The sequence below is a fragment of the Mustela lutreola genome, chromosome 6 (assembly GCF_030435805.1).
Source record: "Mustela lutreola isolate mMusLut2 chromosome 6, mMusLut2.pri, whole genome shotgun sequence".
Classification (NCBI taxonomy): Eukaryota; Metazoa; Chordata; class Mammalia; order Carnivora; family Mustelidae; genus Mustela; species Mustela lutreola.
The window spans coordinates 84,629,037-84,639,723 of record NC_081295.1 but is presented as its reverse complement, the minus strand read 5'-3'; the positions used below and the strand labels follow the sequence as shown (position 1 = coordinate 84,639,723).

Here is a 10,687-nt window from a genome sequence, read left to right as displayed (position 1 = left end):
TTGGGTGTAGAGATTACTTAAAAATAAAATCTTTAAAAAAATGATGCTGGTAATTACTCCATGTCATGTCTTTGATTCCCTGATTCCAGAAATGTTAAATAGGAATCTTAGGATTAATGAAATACAGTAACTAATTCTTAGCTGTCATCCTTGCTTTACAGGTAGGTAAACTGAGTAACAGAGAGGTTGAGCCAGCCTGCCCTGATGTCACATAGCAAGTATGTGGTGGAAGTGGGATTTGAACCCAGAGTCAGGCTTTCTCTTTTTCGCTGCCATCCTGCTGTGTGCTGCGCGGTGTTAATTGACCATGTCTTCTCACAAGACTTTCAGGATCAAGTGATTCCTGGCCAAGAAACAAAAGCAGAATCGTCCCATTCCCCAGTGGATTCGGATGAAAACTGGTAATAAAATCAGGTACAACTCCAAGAGGAGGCACTGGAGGAGAACCAAGCTGGGTCTCTAAGGCGTCCCACACCACGCGATGACACACCTAATTGGCACCACATATTTAATTAAGCTACTTGAGGATCATGAACCCAGAGTCAGGCTCATAACCACTGTGCTTTATTGCAACTGAGGAAGTAGTAGGTGTCCATGGGTGGACAGACAGAAGGACACAAAAAAGAGGGAAAAAGGAGGAGTCTACCCTCTACTCCTTCCTCCTCATCAGTCCAGGGCCAGTGTTGATGTCCCTTTTAAATCCTTCTCCTAGGAATGCCTGGGTCGCTCAGTCAGTTAAGCATCTGCCTTCGGCTCAGGTCATGATCCTGGGGTCCCGGAATCGAGCCCCACATTGGGCTCTCTGCTCATCGTGGAGTCTGCTTCTCCCTCTCCCTCTGCCCCTCACTCCACTCATGCTCTCTGTCTCCCTCTGAAATAAAAAAATAAAATCTAAAAAAAAAAAAAAAAGAAAGAAAGAAAGAAAAGAAAAGAAGAAAAACTCCTAGATCTTGATCCTCCTCTGATCTCCAGCGTCTAACATCCTGATTTTGTCCTTCCTCACCTCTCTCTGGCACCTGCTTGGACATTGCAGTAGCCTGTAAGCTGTCACCCTCCTCCAATTCCCCCTACACTCAACATAAACTGAGTCAGTGTCATCTTCCAAAAATGTGAATCTAATCTTGTCACTCTGTTCCAAAACCTCTAAGGGATCCAAATCCTGGTGAGCATTTGTTCATTCACTCTTCTGTTTCAACACCTACTCTGTTGGGCTCAGAGGATATAAAGGTGAGCAAACCCCAGCACGGGCCACGGCCATGGTCTCATAGGGAGGAAAGATCCCTCAGTCAGATATGACGGAGTGTGAAAATGCTTCATCAGGGGCTTGTGGGGTCCATGGGAGGAGGAGCATCTACTCTGGGATCTCAGGGACCACTTCATGGAGGATGAGTGGGAGTTCACCAGGCAAAGGATGGCAAGGATTCCCAGGCAGAGAGAACAGCATGTGCAAAGGCCCAGAGGTGAGATGGGGTATGTTTCAGATTAGTACAGAAAGACAGACTTTTGGGGCAGACAGCTGGGCAAGGTTGGCCTTCCCTTTCTTGCTTGGCCTCTGCTCCCTTTTCTTCCTTTCCCCACAACATCCCTCTTCAGTAGGTATTTATTTCCCAAACAAGCATCATCCTCTTCACACATCCTCCACAGGCAGCAATGCTCAGCTCAGCAAACTCATCCTTCCAGACCCTTCCCAGAGAAAACCATCTCTGACCCTTCACTTTGCTCTGGGGAGCTGGTCTTGGGTTCCACTGGCAGGAGGGTGAGGGTGGGGAGTTGGAGCATTTTTACAGAATTCAGTTGAGTAAAAGCCAAAGTTCTTTTAAAGGCCTACAAAACCCTGCACAGTCTGAACTGCCCCTACCTCTTTGACCCTGTCTTCCACCACTCTCACCTTGGCCAACTGCTTCAGCTAGGCTGGTCTCCCCGCTGTTCTTTCAATAAGTCCCCCACCCCCCCATTTCTACCCCAGGTCCTTTGTACTTGCTGTTCCTGGTATACCTTTTTCCCTTCCTTATCTTCATCTTCACCAGATTTTGTTGGAATATCACCTTCTCAGAGAGTTTCCCCAGAACCCCCTGTTTAAAACTGCAACCTCCATCTCTTACTCTTTTCTCCCTAGCACTCACCATCTTCAAGAACTCGTGTGATTCATTTATTTATTTGTTTACCGTCTGTCTTTCCCCACAAGACTGTGGCTTCCAGAAGGGCAGGGATTTGGGTCTGCCTGGTTCACTCCATATTCCCAGCACCTGGCACTGCGCCTGACATACAGTAGGTCCTCAATCAATATCTGTTGGTTGAATGAATGAATTCTGAGCTCTGACTGTGTGCCAGGCAGGCTCTGCCTCAGGTGCCATGGAGGACAGCAGGCCACTGTGAGGGGGCCGGCCGAGCTGGTTCTGGCGGGCAGTGGGACAGGTCCCTGACAGCCAGGTGAGTCCTGGGTGAGTCACCACTAATGAGATGGTGAGGGCCACGCCAAGCTGCTTCCCACACGGGCAGCCGACAGGTCACTGCCTGTCGCCAGGAAACTCCTTAATAAGGATTGAACAGGACCCCGGGCTGGGGCTGGAGGAAGTACCCGCCTCCCCTTGAGACCCCACCCATTCCTGAGGACTGAGTCGGCTCACCTGGGCTCCCCCACCCCTAGGCCGGGGCCAGACGCTAGTTTCTCAACCTTGGCTCCAAGATTTCCTTCCTAAAAGGAGTTTCGCTCCTTGCGTCCCACACCCCTCCTGGGCTGGGCCTGTTCGTCAGTTAGCCCTGTCTGGGTCACTGAGCCTGCAGAAGAAAGGCAGCTGGGCCTGGCTGGACGCCCCTGCCGCCTGACCAGTGGGTCAACCACCCAACTGCCCAGAGTTGATTGAGCACGGGGGTGGGATCTATGGGGGCTTTTCATATCTGACTGGAGAGTGTGAAGTGGGCCTCCTGACCGCATCCCACCTGCACCCCCCACTCCCTTGGAGCCGTGCGCCCACCAGCGTGCCTCCCTGAGCCCAGGCAAGGAGACTGCCCCTGGGCAGGGCATCGATCTCCACAAGCCTCCATTTCCTCATCTGTAAAGTGGGGCAAAACCTCCTGGCCTGTGGGCGGCTGCAGGGCCAGGATGAGATCATGGGGAGACAGAGCGAGGAATGCAGGTGGGGAGCCAGGCCTCCGCCCAGCAGCCCAGAAGATGTGGCTGGTGTGGCAGATGTCTGGGGCCAAAGCTCCCGGGCCCTATCCCAGGGAGAAGGCAGCCTGTCCCTCAGTCCCTCCCTTCCTCTCAGGTCAGGGTCTTTAAGGCACCGGCATGACCCCTGCCCCAGAGCCCAGAGAACCTGGCCCCAGCCTGTGTCTAGGTCTGAAAGTCCCACCCTCATTCCTTCGCTTCACAGTGAAGCATCTAGAGCTTCAGCGATGTATTTATTGGTCAGTTACCAGATGTCCAAGGGGCACTAGTCGGCAGCTGGGCAGGGGGCAGGTAGGTGAGTGCAGATATGGGGGCACATGGGGCAGGGGGCCCGCAGTCCGCTCGGTACACCGTGCTCACACATGCCAGCAGGACACTCATTCCCACACATCTCCGTGGAGGGATCCACCAGTGCTCTGGGGAGGGGGAGGCTCGGCATTGGGCAGAGCTCGCAGGGGAGGGGCAGGCTGCACATGGCTGCCTTGTGCTTTGCTGACCCACATTTGTCGTGTAATCCTCAGCCGTGGGATGCCGGCCTCACTGGCATCATCCTGCCCATTTTATGGATGACAAAACCAAGGTCCAAAGAGGTGAATTGACTTGCTCAAGGCCTCAGTGATTCTGACTGGCAAGGGCTCATCTTGAATTCCAGTTTCCTAGCTCCCATGCAGAGGTCTCTTGTGCCCCGAATTTCTTCCTCTCCTCACGCATTCATTTGGGTGGCAACGTTGCACAGGGTCTTACTATGTGCAGGGCTCTGTCCACAAGCTGGCGTTGGGGAGGCAGCAAGCAGACAATAATCAGGTAAGTGAGTGGTACTCTGAAAGGAAAATGACATGGGGTAAGGCAACAAAGAGCGACCAGGGTGCTATTTGGGGTCATGTGGTCAGGGCAGGCCTTTCCAAAATAAGTCATATTTGCTTATGGTTGTTTTCCGAGATGACATTTGAACAGAGGAGCCCTGAGGGTATTTGAGGAAATGTGCTGGGCAGAGAGAACGGCAAGTGCAAAGGCCCTGAGGCAGGAGTGTGCATGGGGTGTTCTGAGGAGCACCACAAAGCCAAGTAGGTAAGGGGGGGAGTGATAGGGAGTGAGGTCAAGGAGACCATGGGAGTGGAGGAGGCACAGATCCATAAAGGCCTCTATGGGTCATAGTAAGGTCTTTGCTTTAACCCCCGGTGACATAGGAGCCACTGAGGTGGTTTGAGCTGAGGGTCAAACATGTTTGGGCTAGGTTTTAAAAAGATCTGTCTGGGAGCACCTGGGTGACTCGGTGGGTTAAAGCCTCTGCTTTTGGCTCAGGTCATGATCCCAGGATCCTGAGATTGAGCCCTGCATTGGGCTCTCTGTTCCGCGGGGATCCTGCTTCCCTCGCTCTCTCACTCTGTCTGCCTCTTTATCTGCTTGTGATCTCCGTCTGTCAAATTAAAAAAAAAAAAAAATCTTAAAAAAAAAATGATTAAAAAGATCTGTCTGGCTGCTGTGGGGAAGAGACTCCAATGAGGCAAGAGCGAGGAATGGGCAGGGAGACAGTGACAGGACTGCTGTGGTCACCCAGGCAGAGATGGGCCAGGTTGGTAGTAGTGGAGTGGGGAGAAAGGGTCACATTCAGGACATTCTAAAAGTATTGCTTTATTTTTTTAAAGATTTTATTTATTTATTTGACAGACAGAGATCACAAGTAGGCAGAGAGGCATGAAGGGAAGCAGGCTGTTTGCAGAGCAGGGAGCCTGATGTGGGGCTCGAGCCCAGGATCCCACGATCATGACCTGAGCCGAAGGCAGAGGCTTTTAACCCACTGAGCCACCCAGGCACCCCTAAAAGTATTTCTAATAGGGGCGCCTGGGTGGCTCAGTCGGTAGCTCAGGTCATGATCCTAGTGTCCTGGGATTGTCCTGGGATCAAGCTCCGCATGGGACTCCCTGCTCAGCAGGGAGCCTGCTTCTCCCTCTGCCAGCTGCTGCCCCTGCTTGTGTTCCCTCTCTATCTCTCTGTGTCAAAAGTAAATAAAATCTTAAAAAAAAAAAAAGACCTCCACTGAGACTGTTGCCCTGTCCTTAAACTCATGTTTCCTAAGCGCTTTCATGGGAAAGAACAAGATGACTGCTACATCAAGGCAGACACAGTATCGCACATGAAGCGTGAAAACATGAAGAAGAAGTAATCAGTTGGCAGTGATGGTCTCTGAGTGACCGGATCTTGGATCACAATTCCCATCTCTTCTTTATGCCTTTCTGCATTGTACTGATGCTCTCAGATGGACGTGCATCACCTTTATGATAATTTGACTCAAAAGCAGTATTAAAAAAAGACAGAAAGGAAATGTGAGTTCTCAGAAGCCCAGGAAGCATAGCGACGGCCAAGCCAGGAGCAGAGAACCAACTGACCTATCCCTTCAAGGGAGAGAGGTAGTGGCCATGTGGCGCTTGGCCGTCCTCACATCTGGCAGGTGGGCCCCGGGTCTTACCTCCTCCAGGGTGACTGCTCAGCGCTGGAGGAGGGAACGGAGACAGGTCCAGAGACCCCACCCAACCAACCTCTTCTTACTGACCAGGTCACCCTCCTCCCTCCCTGGGGCCCCTGTAGCCCATAACCTGGGAGCATCCCCGACCAAAGGGGATCCCAGAGTGTGGTCTCCAGACAGGGCAGCAGCCTGTTAGCATTGCAAACTCAGAAGCCCCATCTTAGACCTGCTGAATCTGACCCTCGGAGAGGAGGGCCCAAGCCATGTGTTTTTTTGTTTTTTGTTTTTTTTTTTAAAGATTTTATTCATTTATTTGACAGAGAGAGAGATCACAAGTAGGCAGAGAGAGAGAGAGAGAGGGAGAGGGAAGGAGGCTCCCCGCTGAGCAGAGAGCCGAATGTGGGGCTTGATCCCAGGACTCTGAGACCATGACCTAAGCTGAAGGCAGAGGCTTAACCCAATGAGCCACCCAGGCGCCCGGCTATGTGGTTTTTAACCTTCCAAGGTTACTTTCAGAACTGTGGCCTTGCAGCACAACCCCACTGTGGCCTATGTTTTACACTGATTCTCTCATTCACAAATTGGCACGATTCCCACTTCACGAAGAAATGAGTTCAGAGAGGATGGGGGATTTGCCTAAGGTCACACAGCCAGCCAGAAGCTGAGCTGGAACTTTCAGCCCATGCTTTTATCTTAACCTTTCTGCCTTGCAGCTGCTTGGACTTCAGGCTCTCCTGTGAGAGCCTGGCATGAGGCCTACAGAGGGCTGCGGCCCTGCGCAACCGGAGTTTAGGCGCTGTGGAGTCAGGGCCCTGGCTGCTCAGCCGGAAGACCAGACTGGATTCCCCGTGAGACCCAGCAGCCCTGGTCCCCGCCCCCACGCCCCTGACCGTGGGATAAAGGAGGCTGCTCTGGGTGCCTGCTGCGGGCCCCTCTGTGATGACAGCCGGGGCCGGTCAGGGACGACAGACCCTGCAGCGGAAGGGCGCAGCGCCACCTGCTGGCCCAAAGCGCACCGTCGTTGATGCTGGCGTATGCACGCAGGGACCCACAGACACACCTCTCGGGGACACCATGACAGGCATGCACGTGCCTCCTCCCACTGCACGTGGGCGTCCACATCCACACGTGGATGTCTGGGCCTGTGGGCACGTGGGGCTCTCAGCCACACGGCCTGGCAGCTAACACTAAATTCCCTCGTTTATTCACTTATTCCCTCCCAGAACCTTTCCTGAGATACGCCAAGCCCCCATATGCTGTCCCTTAGGATCCTACAGGCTGGGTGATGGTCAAGAGACTAGAGATCACAAGGTGTTGTGGTGCGGCCAGTGAGGTCCCAAGGGCGGCCCCTAGACCATTTGAACTGGGATGGGGAGCAGGGAAGACTTCCCTAAGAAATCCATGCCCTGCTAGGTCTTATGTGAGCTGGAGATAGCTGGGTGACGGAGGCAGAGGCTCATCGGATCAGAGCTCAGAGGAGCTGGAGAGGACAGCTGGGGCCCTTGGCAAAGAATCTTATGCACAGGCCACCGAGCCTGGACTCTGTCCTCCAGGCAGCGGGATGAGGTTTTCATCAGGGGCCTTCTGGCCAAATTCTGGTGCAGTATCAAATGGACGCATTTGTACAAAAACTTAGGACCTGAGGCTGTCTCAGCTTCTCCTGGGGCTGGGCCCTGGACATGATCTGTGCCTGCGTACTGTTTCGTGTTGCTGTAGCAACTGCCCCTGGGTATGTCTGAGAGGGGGAGAGGCACCCCAGTCTCCAGAGAGAAGTCTGTGTCCAGTCTAGAAATGAATGGGGCAAACAGAAGTTACTGTTAAGTCAGGCATCCCTGTGTGACCACTACCTGTCCTTTCTCTGCTCAGTAGGTCATCTGAGATAGCACAGAGGGTCTGGTCTCTTCCAGAATGTCACTCCCTGTGCTCACTGGATACCCACAGGCCCTTACTGGAGGGTCAGTGCTCCTTTGAGGGGTGGGAACTAGATGGATGAGTTTTGAATATAGTAGGGGGCATAGAGCACAGACATAAGAGTGATTCGGTTAAGAGGCTGGGGAGGGGGCGGGCAGTGGGGAGGGAACCTGGCAGCTAAGAGGGAGGGGAACAGCGTGAAGATCCCTGGGAAGGGGTGGTGGTTGGTGCTGGAGAGAAAATGTGGCAGCTCCCCAGTCCTGCTCAGGAGCCTAACCAAAGGCCATGACTTTGTCAATGGCTTGTTTTCCACCAGAGTGGCCCTCGGCCTGGCCCCTGGCCTGGCCCCCAGCCTGTCCCCCCCGCCCCCCGCCTGCGGTTTTCCTCAGTAGAGAAGCAGTGGCAGCTTCCGAGAAACCCCACCAAGGCTTTCCTGTCAGGGCAACTCCAAGTTCCTCTTACTGAGGAAGGGGAAGTGGTGGAGTTTCTCCTAAGGGCTTTCAGTTTCTTTCTAAGAAGCCGGAGTGTCCCAACCTGAGGGCCCTTGGCAGAGCCAGATGTTAAAGGGAGAGACCTTTTGACTTCAGGAGCTTTCCCACTTCAGTTCCAACCAATGCTCATTTGTTGGCCTGATATCGGAAGTTCCAGAAGAGGAAAGTGAGGATGTGTGTTTTGCAGGCCCTTTCCCACGACCCCTCCTTTCTTCCTCCTCAGGGACGCAACCCCAGGCTCCCTCCCGGCTCCCCCCGACAGGCACAAATGTGGCCTGCCTTCCCTCAGAGACACCAGCATAGGAAACTTATCTCCTCAATCCTCCAAGCCAACCTCTTCTGAGTCCTGCTTCCTCAGGGCTCTGCTGGGCAACTGAAAAATCTAGCCCCCGTGAACTGACAGATGACGTCAGCTGAATGCTGACTCTGGTCCAGGGGATATGCCCATTTTAGAGGCCCAAAGCTTCATGAGGTCAAACTGTGGGAGCCCAGAGAACTGAGAGAAGCCTTCTCAGGAAGAACCACTGGCTTGGGGGGTAAAGCAAAAGCCCTCACAGTATTCAAACAATAGCCACCATTGATGGGAAGCCAAGCATTCGGTATTAATTTCCTCCTGTATTACCCACAGTGAAGATACCGTCGCAATCCCTGAGGTCAAGCCACTGCCCAGCTCACAGCCCACCAGCCCATTCTTCCTGGTAGACCTCTTCTCAGAAAGGCGGGGAAGGAAGGCTATCAGGCCCTCAGAGGGTTGGCTGGAAAGATCCCGTGGCTGATATCCCAATGATTCTCCCAGCAGCCGTGCCTCTCTGAGAGGTGAGGCGCAAGCCACTGAATGAGAGACACCTTCCCAGCGCTAGCGTGGCTGGGGACTGTCCCCAAGGTGGGAGGAACTCCTGTGGCCCTCTTTTATTTTCCTCTCATGGGCATCATTCTTTGCCAGCACATGCGTTATGGGGACAGTGGGGGGAATCCCCCAAACCGCTGTTCCATTCAAAAACATTTGCCTGGAGGTCCGCTGCTGCGTGACTCACACACACACTGGTGAGGTGGCAAGGAAATTTGCACCGCAGGTCGGAAGGGCCTGACCCAAACGAAAAGAGGATGCTCAGAGGGTGGCCAGGTTTAGTAAATAAAAATACAGGATGCCCAGTTACATTCGATTTTCAGATCAACAACAACATTTGGGATATCCTTATACTAAAAAAAAAAAAAAAAATGTTGTTGATCTGAAATTCAAGTGTAACCGGGCATCCTGTTTTGTATCTGACACGCAGCACCTGGGGCAAAGTCCCCGCCATCCCTGAGGTCCCAGGGGGTGCTGTTGAGAATAAGAGACAGCACAGCTGGGAGAAAACCACTGGCCTGGGATGACAGCAAAGACGGGACTTACAATGGTCAGAGAAGGGTAGAAAGACCCTGCTTTAAGGGTTCCTCCTGAGTAATTGCAAAATCTCAATCTTAGCCTAGGGCAGAGTTCTGTGTTCAAATTCCACAAAAATATAGGAGTGCTCCTGAAGAGGACTGGCCTTTCTCTGGACTCATCTCTGTAATGGGGGGTAGATTTGGATTCTATGATGGTTAAGGACTTCCTAGCCCTTGGCTTTTCCAGCCCAGGGCAAGTCTGCTGGAAGCAAGAGAAGGCACAAGGTCACCAAGGAGCAAGTTTAAGGAGGAGGAAGAGGCCAGCTCTGCTGGGAAAATGGACAGGCCTCTTGCCCTCCAATGCCGAAAGGGGTTTGGGGCATTGCAACTGGACACTGGGTGCCTGGGGGGCTCTTCTTGGGTCAGGCACACCCAGTGCACGCTGGACCTCCTTGGAAGGGGTCCTGGGGACCGCCAACAAATGTGTCCATCGCTGTGGTGCCCAGGACCAGCCAGCTTTTCAAACATCCATGGAAACACCTGAGCCATAGTGAGGATTGTTACCAGCGCCAAAACGAGAAAAGCATATTGTAAAGAAGAAATGATTAAATGTCTACAAAAGGTTAACTAGATAATTGCAACCCAGCTTCTACAGTTTATGCAAATTATGTGTAATGTGACACGTGAATGCATTTGAATGCATTTGAGGGATGTGGGCTTTGAGAGTAAGAAGGCCCAGGGCCTTTACTATTATTTTGGGTGGGGTTTTTTATTTTTATTTTTTTAAGATTCATTTATCTGTTTGAATGAGAGAGAGGCTGTGAGAGCAGTGGGAGGGGCAGAGAAAGAGGGAGAGAATCAGACTGTGCTGAGCACAGAGCTTAATGCGGGGCTTGATCCTACAACCCTGAGATGATGACCTGAGCCAGAATCAAGAGTCAGGCACTGAGCTGACTGAGCCACCCAGGCGCCCCAAGAATGCCCAGGGCCTTTAGAGCCCCACGAAGGGCAGTCCTTGGGATGCCATGTTCCCTCCAGACCAGCCACTGTACTCCAGGATCTGATGGTGGTGTGGTATGAACTTCTGCAGACAGGCCCTCTGGGGTGGAGGTGGTGGACTGGTCCAGGAAGGCTCCCTCTGGGAGGAGTGTCAGGGTCCCACATGGTCCCTGGAGAGGGGACTGGCAAGATCCTGCGGGGGCCTCAGGGCCGGGCTGCCTCTCCACGTAGGGCTGCAGCCTTGGCAGGGAAATGGAGGCCGCATCTCGAACCTCCAGGCTGGATGGA

General features: G+C 53.0%; 1 pseudogene; it reads left to right on the top strand.

The window, feature by feature from the left end:
* Positions 1 to 292: 292 nt before the first annotated feature.
* On the top strand, positions 293 to 528 carry LOC131833184 (large ribosomal subunit protein eL39-like; annotated as a pseudogene).
* The last annotated feature ends 10,159 nt before the right edge of the window (positions 529 to 10,687 follow it).